General features: G+C 36.3%; 1 protein-coding gene across 1 annotated transcript in view; it reads left to right on the top strand.

The window, feature by feature from the left end:
• Positions 1-16,913, top strand: part of RYBP (RING1 and YY1 binding protein) — a 74,168-nt gene that overhangs the window by 17,929 nt on the left and 39,326 nt on the right. The window lies entirely within an intron of this gene.

Raw genomic sequence — 16,913 nt, 5'->3', positions numbered from 1 at the left:
GTATTTAGAATCAGAGAAACCAGTTTAGTTGGCCTCCCCTGCTTCTGCTTTATGAGCTAAAGCAAAGAGCGATGAATGCAGAGCATTAGAGCCAGTTTCAGTTGTCTTATATGATTTAGAATTTCCTCATCTAACCCCCAAATTCATTTTAGCTTCAACCTTTTTATCATTTCCCCGCCCCCCACCCTGCAAGAAAAATCCCCAAACAAAACACCAAACAGCAGACACTGGAATTAGACCACACGAGTGGTCTAATGGCAAGTGGAAATTGATATATACTTTTCTTTGCTTACCTCTGGCTTTTCAAGACTCATGGATTCAAAAGTAGGGAAAGAAGTCCCAACTCTCCGTGTCCAGCCCCATGAGAAGTTTTAGGTGACGTGAAGCAGGGAAGAGCTAACTAGATAACTGACCATTCAGTAAATTCAGCCTGGCTATGTTTCGTCCCTTTCATATCTTTTCTTGTGCTGGACATGAAATTGTTTGGATCAGATACTGGTATGGAGATAAGAAGAGTAGGATTACTCTACTGTAGGGAATGTGAGAAATAGCATAGCGACCCCAAATACACGACACGAAGTTGTAAACAAGCTAGATCTGTGATCTCTTCCAGTCATCAGGAAAACCACTTTATGCCTTGGTGAAACTCTGGCAGTGCAGATTGTTTCTGAAGAGATGCATGTTATAATTTATAGGGTGTGTTTTGTGTGTGTGTGTGTGTGTAATGGTAATGATGGTATTGATACTAAATTTACAGCTAAAATGTCAGGCTCTATTGCCAGTTAAAATTACTAGGAATGAAGATAGAGTATTTTGAAAATACTTAGAAGCTAGCAAGAAAATAAATAACTCTGCTCTACAAGAGGATCTATTTGTAGCATTTCTACAATGTGTTGTCAAATAGTACTAAACAGCTAGATTTTTTATCTCCTGATTTTAAAAGATGATAAACAGTAAAACCTGTATAAATTTTGTACACTAATGTATAATTTCTGTATTAACTCTGTGTTACTTAATCCTTTGTATTATTTAAGAGAAACCAAGAAGTATTATACTGCAGTCAGGAAAAAAAAGCACAACATCTTGTAATCTGCGTTTCTTTCTCAGTTTTATTAAGGTATAATCGGCATATAAAAAACTTCACATTTAAAGAGTAAACTGGGAAACCACCACAAAGAAGATAATGATCATATCTATCACTCCTAAAAATTTCCTCTTGCCCCTTCGTAATTGCTTTCGCTCCTTTCTGTCTCCAGGCAACCACTAATCTGCTTTCTGTCACTATAGATTAGCTTGCATTTTCTTGAATTTTACACAAATGTAATCATACAGTATGCACTTCTTTGGGTCTGTTTTCTTTCAATCAGCGTGCTTATTTTGAGATTCATCCATGTTTATTACTTCTGATTGCTGAGTAATATTCCATTGCATGCATATTCTGCTATTTGTTTATTCTTTCATATGTTGATGGACCTTTGAGTTTCCATTTTCTGGCTCTTAAAAACAAAAAGCTGCTTTGTACTTTCCTGAACAAGTCTTGGTATAGATGTATACTTTCACTTCTCTGGAGTACATACCTAGGAGTAGAATCAGTGGGTGTGTTTAATAAACTGCCAGACTTTTTTTTCAAAGTGGTTATATTATTTTAAATTTCCAAAGCAGTGTATGAGAGTTCTAGTTGCTCCACATCTTGCCAACCTTGATGTGGTCAGTCTTTTTAATGTTAAGAGGGCTTCTGATGGTATCTCATTGTGGTTTTAATTTGTGTTTCCCTAATAACTAATGATGTTGAGCGTGTTTTCATGTGCTTAGTTGCCATCTGTGTATTTTCTTTTTATTATCTTTTTTATATCTTTCCTCCATTTTAAAATATGGTTGCTTGACTTATGAATTGTGAGAGTTCTTCTAGATTCAGATATATGTTTTGAAAGTGTATTGAAGAGCAGATATACTAATTTTGATGAATTTTAATTTCTTTTTTCTTTTATAATTTTTTGTGTCATTTAAGAAATCTTTCCCAAACATCACTAAGATTTTCTCAGATCATTTTCTAGAAGTTTTATAGTTATAATGCCTACATTTAGGTCTTTAGTCTATTTTGGGTTAACATTTGTATACAAATTTTGTAAGGGTGAAGTAAGTTGGGTTTTTTTGGTTTGTTTTACATATATGGCTATCCAGTTGTTCTAGCACCATTTACTGAAAAGATTATTCTTTCCTCATTGAATTGCATTGGCATCTTTGATGAAAGTCAATGGACTGTATATTTGTCACTCTATTTTGTTCCATTGATATATTTGTCTTTCTTTACTACTGTCTTAATTAGTATAGCTTTATAATGTCTTGGAATCAGGGCATATGGTAGATCCTCACTATCCATGGGGATTGGTTGTAGGACCCCCTTTTGATACCAAAATCCATAGTAGCGCAAGTCCCCTATATAATATGGTGTATTTGCATGTAACCTATGTACATTCTCTTGTGTACTTTAAATCATTTCTATAGTAGTTTTACTATTTAACACAATGTAAATGCTATGTAAATAGTTGACGACATATGGTAAGTTCACGTTTCGCTTTTTTGGAATTTTTTTCCCCCCAAATATTTTCGCTTGGTTGCATCTGTGAATGTGGAGTCCTTGGATACAGAGGCAGACTGATAAGACTTTTAACTTTACTTTCAAAGTAGTTTTTGTTATTCTGGGTCCCTTGCATTATCATATAAATTTTAGAATCAGCTTGTCAATTTCTACAAAAAAGCCTGCTGGGATTGTTGTTTGGATTCGTTGAATCTATAGATGAACTTGGAAAAAATGGACATCTTAACATTAGATTCCATATTCCAATCCTTGAACATGGTGTAGCTATCCATTTACTTAAATGTTCTCTGAACAGTGTTTTGTGGTTTTCAGTGTGTATGTCTTGCATATTTTTTTATCAAATTTATCACATTTTTGATGCTTTGTGAATGTTGGTGCTTTAAAATTTTCAGCTTCTGGTTGTTTGTAGCTAGTTTATAAAAATACAGGGTTCTTGTTTTTTTTCAGGTTCTGTAGTTTTTTTCATCGACGATCTTGTCTATGAATTAAGAGTTTTACTTTTCCAATTTGGATGCCTTGATTTTTTTTGTTTGTTTTTTCTAACTTGCTTATTGCACTGGTCAGTTGTCCAGTACAATGTTGAATAGAAGTTGTAAGAGTGAAAATCCTTGTATTGTTCCTGATTTTTAAGGAAGTAAAGCATTAAATCTTTTACCATTAGGTATGGTATTGGATTTTCTTTTGGTAGGTTGAGGACGTTTCTGTTCTGGTTTGCTGAGAGTTTTTTTTTGGGAATAGATGTTGGCCTTTGTCAAATATAGCTTCCCCCTGGATTTATTAAAACAGTTATACAGGTTTTCATGTGTAATGCTGAATTACATTGGTTGATTTTTGGAATTTTAAACCAACCTTGTATTTCTGGGATAATCTCATTTTGTCATGATGTATTCTCAGGGCAGTAATCCATGTTGGATTATTTTATTAAGGATATTTGCATCTGTGTTCACAAAGGACGTTGGTTTGTAGTTTTCTTACCTTGTATTTGTTTGGTTTTACATTCAGGCTAATGTGAGTCTCATAGAATGAGTTGGTAAATGTTCCTTCTCTTTAATTTTTTGTAAGAGTTTGTATGGAATTCATGTTATTTCTTCCTTAAATGTTTGGTAGAATTCACCAGTGAAGCCATCTGGGCCTAGAATCTTCTTTATAGGTAGTTTTTAACTACAAATTATATTTCTTTAAAAGGTATAGGAATATTGAGATTACTTCTTTCTTCTTGCACAAGCTCTGACAGTTTGTGCCTTTCAAGGAATGTAGAACTTCGTCCATTTCACTGAAATAAAGTGGCTTATAATATTCCCATATCATCCTTTTAATATCTGTAGCATCTGTAGAGATGTCACCTCTTTTATTCCTTATTGGTAATTTGTGCTTTCTCCCTTTTTCCTTATGTGTCTAGTTGGGTTTACCAGGATTTTATTGATCTCAATAAGGTTTTGATTTCACTGATTTTTCTTTGTTTCTCTTTTGTATTTCATTGATTTCTGTTTTAGTCTTTACTATTATTATACCTTTCTAGTTTTTTAAGGTATAAATTGAGGTCATTGATTTGAGAGCCTTCTTTTTTAAATACAGGCATTTGATGCTATAAATTTCCCTCTCAAGTGCTATTTTAGTTACAACCCATAAAATTTGATAATGTGTTTGCCTTTTCAATCAATCCAAAATACTTTTTTTTCCCTTTAATTTCTTTTTTGACTGATGCATTATTTAGAATTATGTTACTTAGTTTCCAAGTGTGTGAGGATTTTCCAGATATCCTTCTCTTTGACTTCTGGTTTAATTATCTCAATTTTGTTATTACGGTGTCTAAACATTTAGAATAATGTCTTTTTGACGAATTGAGCTCTTTGTCATTGTGAAATAACCTTATTTATCCCTGGTAATTTTTTGCTCTGTTACCTACTTTGTCATATATTAATATAGTAATTCCAGCTTTCTTTCAACTAGGGTTAGCGTGGCATACCCTTTCCCATATTTGTATCTTTATTTGACGTGGGTTTCTTACAGGCAGTATGTAGTTGGGTTTAGTTTTTCTGATCAGATATCACAACGTTGCCTTTTTAATTGTGTTAAGACCATTTACATTTAATGTGATTGTTGGTATTATTGGTTTTAAATCTACTGTCTTACTATTTGTTTTTTATTTTTCCCACCTATTTTTTTTTTTTGATTATTTATTTTTGGCTGTGTTGGGTCTTCATTGCTGCACGCGGACTTTCTGTAGTTGCACTGAGTGGGGGCTACTTTTCCTTGGCACATAGGCTTTTCATTGCAGTGGCTTCTCGTTGCGGAGCACGGGCTCTAGGCACGGGCTTGAGTAGTTGCAGCACGCAGGCTCAGTAGTTGTGGTTCGCAGGCTCTAGAGCGCAGGCTCAGTAGTTGTGGCACATGGGCTTAGTTGCTCTGCGGCATGTGGGATCCTCCCGGACCAGGGATTGACACTCCCTGCATTGGCAGGCGGGTTTTAACCACTGTGTCACCAGGGAAATCCCTTCCCACCTATTCTGGATTCTTCGTTCCCCCTCTTCTTTTGGCTTGAGGTTTTTTTGTTTATTTGCTTGTTTGTTTTTGTTTTTTTATTTCACGTATGTCCTTTCTTACCTTCTCAGCTATTACTCCTCAGCTGTTGTTGCTTTAGTATATATACATCTTTAACTTAGTTTACCTTTAAGTCATATTACACTTCTTTATATATAGTATAAGAACCTTATTGTAGTAGCCCCTTTCCTGTACCTAGCCTTTACACATTATTATTGTCATAGATTTACTTCTGCATATGTCGTAGTCTCCCACAATTAACTTTTGCTTTAATTTGTCAAGTTACCTTTTAAAGAGATTTTAAAATATAACGAGAAGTCTTTTATATTTTCCCAACATATATTTTTGGTGCTGTTCATTCCTTTCTGTAGATCCAGATTTCCATGTGGTAATATTTGCCTTCTGCCTGAAGGACTTCCTGTAACATTTCTTGTTAGTGCAGGTCTGCTGGTGATTGATTCATGTTATAGTCCATAAACAGTTATTACGATCTTCGACTTCCAACATTTATGTTGTCTTTGGAAGTCTGTGGTTTGGTGTGCTTGACAGGTAGACTTCTTAGTTGAAATGAGGGGGTTCGGGGCGTGAACTTTCTTTCTCTTGACATATGTTTCCGTTCTTCAACCCATCTAATTTCCCCCAGTGGGAAGTATGTGAGAGTGATCGGTGTTTTTTTAAGTTGCCATCTGTATCACATCCATAGCACTTCCTTTCCCTTTGTAAGATGTCCTTTGTTTTTAGAATCCTTTCATATTGATTATTCGTCTTGATGACTTTCTTTATAGATAATTGTGGAGCAGCTGGAATACTTTGACAGAGGTAGAATGCTTTACATGTCTTTTTGAAGCTTATCTGATTGGTTGTACATTTCTATGCATTAGAAACATACTGTCTAGTGATGTGGAGCAGCCAGTCATCTTGTCTTGCAGAGTTGAGGTTTGATGAAGCTGGTTATATGAGGCTCTCAGAAGGCCATCTAGAAGGACATGATGAAAAGAGTTTTTGAATGGAAAACTGAAATGATAAAATATTTTAGAGAAAATACTTAAGAAAATATATGAGAATTTTAAAAAAATCTGGTTTATTGAGGTATTTGTATATAGTAGTATCTAACCTTTTCATGTATGAGGTCTGAACTTGGTCTTTTAATTACAAACAAGGAAAAGAATATTTCCTCATCCTAAAAGTACCACTTGGCATTCACGTCAGCAGTGTAGGAATTCCATTTCTGTGCATCCTTATCCTTCGCAGTACTTGGTATTGCCAGTTGCTGTTTTGTGTAGTAGGTTGTAGTGGTACCACATTGTAGTTTTTATCTTCATTTCCCTAATGAATAATGATAAGCCTCTTTGCATTTGCTTATGTAATTCACCCATGTATCTTTGGTGAAATGAGTTTAGGGTTTTTTTGCCCATTTTAAAATGTTTTGTTTCTTTGTTATTTAGCTTTTAGAGTTTTTCATGTATCCTGGATAGCAGTTCTTTATCAGATATGTGTCTTGCAAATGTTTTTTCCTAGTCTGTGGCCTTTATATTTTCCTAATAGTGTCCTTCAGCAGGGAGGGAGAATTGGAATGAGATGGTTAAAATGTACGAACTTCCAGTTTTAAGAGAAGTAAGTAATAGGGATGTAGTGTACAACATTATGACTTTAGTTATCACTGCTGCATGATACACGGTAGTCCCCCCTTATCCATGGGAGATACTTTCCAAGACCCCCCAAGGGATTCCTAAAACTGTGGATAGTACTGAACCCTATATATACACCATGTTTTTTTCTATACATACATACCCATGATAAAGTTTAATTTATAGATTAGGCACAGTAAGAGATTAACAACAATAATAATAAAACAGAACAATTATAACAATATACTATAGTAAAAGTACCTGAATGTGGTGTCTCTCACACACTCACTCAGAATACCTTATTGTATATATTTAATGCCTTTTTCATCCTGTCTTAGCATGCATGGTGGCCATAACTTGTGTAGTTTGAGGTGTGACAGCAAAACTAGCAAAGATTCTCTCCCCCCCACCCCTTTTCACACTTTGATGGATAGACGATGCATTCTTGCCCTAGATCTTAGCAACCTCAGCAGACAATTTTTTTTTTCTTATTAAGTTAAGAACTTTCACTTGTTTACTTAAAGGAAGCACTTTATGGCTTCTCTTTGACAGATTCAAATTGCCAGCATCACTACTCTTGTGCTGTGGGCTTGTTACTAAGTAAAATAAGACTTAACTTGAACGTAAGTGCTGGACTACTTTGATATTCGATCGGACAACCAGGACAGCTACTAAGTGACTCACGGGTGAGATATACTGGACAAAGGGGAGATTAACATGCTGGGTGGGATGGAGTGGACAGCACGAGATTTCATCACATTACTCAGAAGGGCCCACAATTTAAAACTTATAAATTGTTTATTTCTGGAATTTTCCACGTAATATTTTCAGGCCACGGGTGACTGAGACTGCGGAAAGTGAAACCGTGGATAAAGGGGGACTCTATTCTATAGGAAAGTTAAGAGGGTAGATCTTAAGAGTTCTCATCTTTTTATTGTATCTATATGGTGGATGTGAACTAAACCTATTTTGGTACCCATTTCACAATATATGTAAATTAAACCATCATGCTGTACACCTTAAACTTATAGAATTATTTCTCAATAAAAGGGGAAAAAATAATGTCTTTCAAAGAGCAGACATTTTTAATTTTTATGAAACCCAGTATATCCATTTTTTTCTTTTATGGCTTATGCTTTTTATGTTTTATGCAAAGAATCTTTGCTTAAACTGGGATCGTAAAGATTTTCTTTTATGTTTTATTGGCAGCTTTATAATACGTTTGAGGTTTTACAATTAGGTGTATGATCCATTTTGAGTTAATTCTTACATATGGAGCATGGTATGGATTGAGTCTCTTATTTTTGCATATGGACGTCCCAATTTTTTCTGCACCATTTGTTGAAAGACTCTTCTCTGTCGAATTACATCGGTGTCTTTGTTAAAAATCAAATGTGTGGATATATTTCTGCACTCTGTTTTTCCATGGATTCTACGTGTCTGTCCTTTTGCCAGTACCACGCTGTCTACTGCAAAGTAGTCAGCGTAAATCGTGAAATCAAGTAACCTTCAACTTGGTACAGTTGGCCTTCCGTGTCCTTAGGGTCCGCATCCATAGAGAACCAAACATGGATTGAAAAAATATTTTTTTAAAAAACCACGATTCCAGACAGTTTCAAAAAAGTAAAGCTTGGAGTTTGCTCCTTGCCAGCAGCTATTTGAGTAGCATTTACTTTGTATTAGATACTGTTGTAAGTAATCTAGAGATGATTTAAAGTATCTGAGACGATGTGCATAGGTATGCAAACACTACTCCCTTTATGCAAGGGACTTGAGCATCTGTAGATGTTGGTATCCGTGGGGGTTTCTGGGACCACTCCCCCGCAGACACCAAGGGACAGCTCTACTTTTTCAAAATTGTTTTGACTTTACTAGGTCCATTGTTTTGTCATCTAAATTTTAGAATCAGCTTGTCGATTTCTATGAAACTTTCTGGGATTTTAATGGGATTGCATTGAATCTAGAGATCAGCACCGCCCAACAGCAATAGAACTTTCTGTAATGGTAGTCATGCTTTGTATCTACACTGTCGAATACATGGTAGTCACTAACAACATGTGCCTATTGACTTCTTGAAATGTGGATATTGAGACTGAGGAAATGAATTTTATTTTTTTAAATTTTATTTTATTTTTGGCTGCGTTGGGTCTTCATTGCTGTGCGCGGGATTTCCCTAGTTGGGCGAGCGGGGGCTACTCTTCGTTGCGGCGCATGGGCTTCTCATCGCGGTGGCTTCTCTTGTGCAGAGCACGGGCTCTAGGTGCACGGGCTTCAGTAGTTGTGGCGCATGGGCTTAGTTGTACCGCGGCATGTGGGATCTTTCCGGACCAGGGATCTGCATTGGCAGGCGGATTCTTAACCACTGCGCCACCAGGGAAGTCCAGAAATGAATTTTAAATTTCATTTGATTTTAATTAAATTGAAGTGTAAATAGTCATGTCACTAGTGGCTACTTTATTGGGATAGCTCAACTGTAGATCATTTTGAGGAGAATTGAGTTCTTAAAAATACTCAGTCTTCCAATCTACGAATGTGGTGTATATCCCCTATTTAGTTGTCTTTGATTCTCTTGTCAGTGTTTTGCAGATTGCAGCATACAGATCTTGCACATATTTTATTAGATATATCTCTGAGTATTGCAGTGTTTTGATGCTGTTGTAAATGGTACTTTTTCATCTTTAGATTTCCATTTGTTGTTCATTGCTAATATGTAGAAATAAAATTGGTTTTTGTATTCACTTTTTTTTTTAGAATTTTTTTGGTATGTTCCTTGGGATTTTCTGCATACACAGTCATGCAAACTATGAATAAAGACAGTTTTATTTTGTCTGTTTGCTTTTTATGTATTTATTTTTCCCCCTTATTCCATGGGCAAGGACCATGGGCAAGGACCATGGGCAATGTTGAATAGAACCCTTAGTTTGCTGCCTTTTTGAAAATTATTATGATGAATGGATGTTGAATTTTATTAATGCTTTTTTACTGCATTTATTGAGATACAGTTGTGTTGTTGTTGTTGTTTTGGCCACGCCTCTCAGCTTGTGGGTTCTTAGTTCCTGGACCAGTAGATCGAACACAGGCCCTCTGCAGTGAAAGAGAGGAGTCCTAACAGTGGACAGCCAGGAAATTCCTGAGATACAGTTTTGTTTTGTTTTGTTTTTTAATCTGTTCTTCTTGGCCAGGGAGGGAGAGGTTCTTCTGGTTTTGTTATTTTAATTGCTGAAGGTTTTTAAGTACAAATCAGTTTATTTAGTAGATATAGGTCTATTTATGTTCTCTTTCTTCTTGAGTGAGCTTTGGTTGGAAAAGTTCCTTGACACATAGTTCATCTAAGCAGTCAACATTAAGCGTAAAGTAATTACGCTTGTAATGCTTGTAATTTTCCCGTATGTATTTAATGTTCATAAGAGTTGTAGTGATGTCTCTTCTTTCATTCCTGATACAGAGAATTTTTATCTTCTTTTTTCCTTGACTAATATGCTAACCCCTTTCAAAACTTAAGGAAAAACATAACCCTGCAAGCTAACAGAAAAGTACAAAAGAGTAGGAAAAAGTATACCTCCATACTCTCTATCCGTTGTTAATAAATGTTAGCATTTTTTCCTACATCTGCTTTGGGCAGTTTTAATTAAAATGTTTAAATAGTGCACATTAGTTGGGGTTTAAATGGTGAGTACACCACTGTTACTGAAGCGGATGTATATCATTCATGTGCATATTTTCCTGTTTTTAGTACGTGTTTGTATGAATTCATTATCAATATAAACCTTTTTTCTTTGTTTGGACAATCAACCTAAATAGTGTACAGTACCTGTCTTATATCTTGTTTTTTTCACTCAGCATTGTTTGATGTTGATACTAGATCTGACTTGCACATGTTAACTGTTGTGTAGTATTTTATTGGGTAAAATACAGCTTGTCTATTCTTAGATAGATTTCTTTTCCTTTTCTTTATTATAGATAGCACTGTTGGAAGCATCTTTGAAATTTTTTTTGTGATAAGTATGTGAGTTTCTTTAGATTAGAGATTTTTAAGTGGAATTGATGGATCATAAGATACGAGCTTCTTCAGTATTAAGAAACACTGTCATCCCTGGGTATTACCACGGGATTGTTTCTAGGACCCCCTGCAGATACTAAACTCTGAGGATACTCAGGTCTCTTAAATAAAATGGCATAGTATTTGCATATAACCTACGCACATCCTCCCGTGTACTTTCTAACATCCTCCTATGTACTTCAGATCATCTCTAGGTTACTTAATACCTAATACAATGTAAATGCTATGTACGTAGTTGCTGTCATGCTACAAATTAAAGTTTTGGGTCTTGGAAGTTTCTAGAAATTTTTTCCTTTTTTTCTAATAGTTTTGGTCAGCAGTTGGTTGAATCCATGGATGTAGAACCTACAGATAGAGGGCTGACTGTCTATTAAATTGTCCTCCAGACTCTTCTTGCCAGCAGCAGAATTCCAGTTTTCCTTTGCGCTTCACAGGTGATGCATTTTACACATGGAATGTTGTGGCAATCCTGTGTCAAGCAAGTCTGTTGGCATTATTTTTCCCAAAGCATTTGCTCACTTTGTGTTTCTGTGTCACATTTTGGTAATTCTTGTGATATTTCAGACTTTTCCTTATCATTATTATATCATGATGATGGTGATCTGTCATCAGTGATCTTTGATGTCACTGTTGCAAAAAGCTTACAACGCGCTGAAGACTCAGATGATAGTTAGCATTTTTTAGCAATACTTTCTAATTAAGGCGTGTATTTTTTTAAAGATGTTAACACTTAATAGACTACAGTATAGTGTAAACATAATTTTTATATGCACTGGGAGACCAAAAAGTTCCCATGACTCACTTTATTGCTGTGGACTGAACCCAGAATATCTCCAAGGTATGCCTGTAATTAACACTTAGGGTTATCAGATTTAAATTTGAGAAGGGAGAATGGAATCTATAGGATGGGAAAGGGTTTTTCATTGTTTTAATTTACATTTCCCTTATCAAGAAGGTTAAACATCTTTTCACATGTTTGTTAGCTATTTGAAATCCTTCTGTATTTGTTAACTGTGTTGGAACGTTGAGAGGGTTTAATCTTCTGAACATACTTCCCTGAGTTTGAACTTTGGCATTCCTTTTAGTTCCTTTAGCATCTCTTCCCATGTTTTGTTATCCTTTTGTCTTTAGTTACCTGTTTAGTTCAGGGTGCAAAATGACTACAGTATGTGCCCATTTTGCTTTTCTTTCTATTGTTATAACTATCAGGTAATGTTACGGTTTTTCAAATGGCTACTTTACAGCTGCACCTTTCTTTGAAATGGGCAGGAAGGCTTCCCCACCTCTACCCAACACTCCTTTTCCTGGCAGCTGTCCATTCCATTTGAAGTCTTGATGGTGCCATCAGTAGGTCACCAGATTCCAGGGGCGGAGCTTCACAGGCTTTCAGTGGGGGATAGTAGGTGAAGGAAGATGAAATTAGGCACACAGAAGACAGGTAGAAGCAGAATGGCAGTTTATGATGATAGTTCTTTCCGCTAACCAGAATGCTCAGATATCCTTATCAGTTGCACTTTGTTACATGTCAGGGTGCTAAGGAACCCAGGTTAGTGATTTGAACTTGCTTGGTAAACCTGGAATTCATAACAAAAGCTGTGCCTGTTTGTGTGTCTTACAGTTTTTTAAAGACATGGCTTATACCACACTGTAGAAAATACCTTTCTGATTGATAAGATTGTTCTTGTTTTTGGTGAAAATTTTAAGTCTACTTCCGGAGGTTGTTTTATGTTGCTTGGTGTAGAAGTTTTAAGTGCTGAATTTCTTTCCTACCTTTTTTTCTCTGGTGTTTAGGGGTCGAAAGTTAATGATTGATTTTGATCACAACTTTTCTTCTGATGAGGAGGTTTATGCCCCATAAAAAAGAATAATACATGGTAAGACTTAAACATAATGCAGCTTCAGATTATGTGATTTATTGGTATTCCACAGAAGAAGTAATGCAAATATAGTGCCTTGATTTTTTTTTTTTAAACTTAAAAAAAACCTTTATCTTGAAATTCTTGTAGGTTCACAGGAAGTTTTAAGAAATACTACAGAGAAATCTGATGTATCCTTTTTACCCTGTTTCTCCTAGTGGTAACATCTTGCATGACTAATACCACTTCCAGAAAATTGACACTGATACAACCCACAGACTTTATTTAGATTTCTGTAGTTTTACTCAGACCCATATGGTGGTGGGTGTGAAAGCATGCATATTCGCTTCTTTGTAATGTTGTCACACGTGGTTTGTGTGACCACCATCAAAGTCAAGGTGCAGAATTGCCATCGCAAGAGCCCCTCAGCTACTCTTTTACAGCCACAGTTACCTCCGGCACCCCCAGCCTCTCTGGCAACGACTGATCTGTTCTCCAGCTCTATAATTTTGTCTTTTCAAAAATGTTATATAAATGGAGTCATACATATGTAATTTTTTGAAATTGGATTTTTTTTTCACTCATAATTCCTTTGAGATCCATTCAGATTGTGTGCATCAGTAGTTCATTCCTCTTTATTGCTAAGTGGTATTCCATGGTATGAATATACCACAGTTTTAACATTCACCCATTGAAGGACATTTGGGTTATTTACAGTTTTGAGCTATGAACAAATAAAACTGGTCTAAATGTTTGTGTACAGGTTTTTATGTGAACATAAGTTTTTGTTTCTCTAGGATAAACACCCAAGAGTACAATTACTGGGCAATACTTTTTTCTTTTTTTTTTTTTTTTTTGACACTACAGATAAGACTGGAATATGTATGCTATGTTAGAATTTTCTAAACAGCGTGTCTTAAATGGGAAACTGCTACTATCGAGTTTCCTTTAATTCTAATACAATTTATATTTGAAAACAGTCCATTGTCTAATTGGTAAATAAAGAATAAGGAGTGAGAATATTTTGAAAATTAGCTTCTATATTTAAAACATTTGGAGGATTGGGTTAAAGTTAACAGCTTTATTGCATTATTTACTATACAGCTCACCCATCAAACAATTCAGTGAGTTTTAGTGAACTTATGCAGCTGTACAGCCATCACTAAAGTCCAGTTTTAGAACACAGCACTTCAGAAACTTCCCTTGGGCCTGTTTTCAGTGAGGCCTCACTCCAGGCAACCATTGATACTTTTATAGTCTCTGTATAGATGTTATGGCAGTGGAATCATTCACTGTATAGTCTTTTGTGTCTGGTTTCTTTCACTTAGTATAATGTTTTTGAGGTTTGTCCACCGTGTTTCATTATTGCTCTGAAGTATTTCGTTTTCTGTATTCACCAGTTAATGGATTAGGATCGTTTCCAATTGTGGTTGTTATGAATAAGGCTGCTATAAATGTTTGTGTGGTTATTATTATTATTATTATGTTGTTGTTGTTTCTCTTGAGTAGGTAACCTATGGGTGGATTGCTGACTTGTAATTGTATATTTAACTCCAACGAAACTGTCAAAGGGCTTTCCGAAGGGGTTATACCGTTTTATATATTCCCACCAACAACATGCAGGGGTTCCATTTTCTCCACATCCTCACCAGCACTTGGTTGTATTGTATTTTTTATTATAGCCTTTTTAGTGAATGTGTTGTGGAACTTCATTGTGATTTTAATTTGTGATTCTGAAATCACTAATGAAGAGCATCTTGTGCTTACTAGCCATTTGTGTATCTTCTTTGGTCAAATGTCTATTCACATATTTTTGTCCATTTTCAAAAATTGGGTTGTCTGTGTTTTTAGAATTGTAAGAGTTCTTTCTATGTTCTGAATGTATGTCCTTTATCAAATATATGTGCCTTTTCATTTTCTTATTGATGTCTTTTTTTTTTTTAAAGATCAAATTTATAGAGAGAATGTTTTTGCTTATCTCTTTTAAATTTTATTTTTATTTATTTATTTATGGCTGTGTTGGGTCTTAGTTCCCGTGCGAGGGCTTTCTCCAGTTGCGGCAAGAGGGGGCCACTCTTCATCGCAGTGCGCGGGCCTCTCACCACGCGGCCTCTCCTGTTGCGGAGCACAGGCTCCAGACGCGCAGGCTCAGTAATTGTGGCTCACGGGCCCAGCTGCTCCGCGGCATGTGGGATCTTCCGGGACCAGGGCTCGAACCCGTGTCCCCTGCATTGGCAGGCGGATTCTTAACCACTGCGCCACCAGGGAAGCCCCTTATTGATGTCTTTTGAAGAGCAGAAGTTTTAAAGTTATCATTTTCATCCTCTTATAGAAAAATATTTTTTAAGAAGGCAGTCTTACTAGTGAAAAATGATATATTTTGACCTTTGTTAGTCTGTTTCTAAAATGATACTGGGTTCCTGACTTGATTATTTTCTTGGTTTTTAGCTTTTTTTACCCAGCAATGAAACAACAGCTTATAACGTCTATCTATATTTTTGCCCCAGAACCTTCTGAATGTATTATAAATCTTGTGTGAAAAGTTAGGTTTTCATCATTTTACTTTATAGTGAAAAAGCAGTAAATAATTCTACCCTAGGCCTGTTCAAGACAGTTTCTTGAACAAGTAATTAAGCTTCATTGAGATACACAATATATATTAAAACTAACACCAAATGGCTCAGATTATTAGAAATTCAGGGTAGTGGGGAACAGGTGTCTGTGTTTGAGCTCTTTTTCTTCATTCTGTTTAGAACTCAGCAGAAGAAATAAAATGGCTTTTTAGTTTCTCCTTTTGTAACTTTTTAATGTATATTTTATTGATGCAGCAAGCTTTTTAAAAATTGCCATCTGGAGATCAATCACAACAGTGTAATTCTGGCTTGAGAGTGTCAAGTTTTTATCATCCTTTTTCTTTTCTGCATATCTCACTTTTGTCTTAGTTTGACGTTGGCTCACTAGTAATAACTTACTAAAGTGCAAGGTAGATCTTGAGTAAATTTTGTTTTAAAAAAGAAAACTTGATAAAGGAAGGAATGCAAACTGTACACCGAATTATGGCATTCGAGTTGGATTTTCTTAGCCACTCATCATCTTCATATGCAGAGTCATATGCAGAGGGCAGCAGAATGATAACACTTAATTGAAAGTGAACTTCTCAGGTGGATTTCAAGATGGGTACAAGTTGAAGGTTATTTGAGTACTTTTTCCACTGCTTTGCATCAACCGTCTTTTATGAATTTTCCCTGTGCAGAACAGTCCTAGCTTTGGTGCAGTGTGTCATCATGTATGGACAGCAAGCTATATAAGAGACTCTGATAATGAAGATCAGAAACTAGAGGGGACTGAGATCACCTTTCAGATAGGACACATTAGTATGAACTGTGTGTACACTTCCTACCTCATATGCATATTTTTGCCAGTAGAAGTTAGAATTTTTCTTGCTAAGAAGTAAAATGACACACCGAAAGTTGGTCATAAGATGGGGGAAAAGTTAGTAGGAGTTTAGTTGTTGCTTCACTGAGTGCCTCTTAAATGAGAGAATTCGATGAGGGAGAATGTGCCTGGCGTGCGGAGTGCTGGCAGAGTAGCTTGTTAAGCTCTTGTGCAGGCTCATTCCCATCAGAGAATTAGCTGTGCCTTTTTGGAAGTCGTCTCCTTTGTTTTGCATTGTACACCATGCCGTGGAGGTTCATCTTGTAGACATGGAGCACCTGCTTGTGCAAACAATTAACTTGGTGCAGTTTTTCCCAGCGTAGTTGATAGCACAAAAGTGAAAATACAGGAAAGTGTTTTAATAAGCATGCTGTATATAATCTTTTAAACATCTACTCTCTTGGAGTTTGCCAGAAATGTATTTCAAGTACGTAATAGTTTTCAAGCCTTCTATGGTGATGGGTCCTGCTGAGTTAACCACAAACTTTTGGTTAGGCTGCAGTTAGCCAAGCAGCAGTTAGCTATACAGGCAATCTGATCCTGTCCCCTTGTTACCTGCCAGGGTTTTTGGCCTCCTTAATCAATAGAAATTGATCAGAGGCCAGACAAGAAATTCAGGCAAGGCTTTATTGGGGCCCCTGCTGCAGCAGGGGGGCAGTGGGAACAAACAGCAGGTTCCCTTGCTTGTTCGCTCCCGGGGGGGGCGGGGGGTGGTGAGCTTGATCCTTATATGGGGTGAGGGTAGGGGTGTGGCCGGGCGTCCGGCCAGAGGGGTGGCTTAGGTGTTTTGCCCA

Source organism: Balaenoptera physalus (assembly GCF_965194825.1).
Source record: "Balaenoptera physalus genome assembly, chromosome: 11".
NCBI lineage: Eukaryota > Metazoa > Chordata > Mammalia > Artiodactyla > Balaenopteridae > Balaenoptera > Balaenoptera physalus.
The sequence above is the reverse complement of the archived record's forward strand: the minus strand, read 5'-3'. Positions and strand labels throughout refer to the sequence as shown.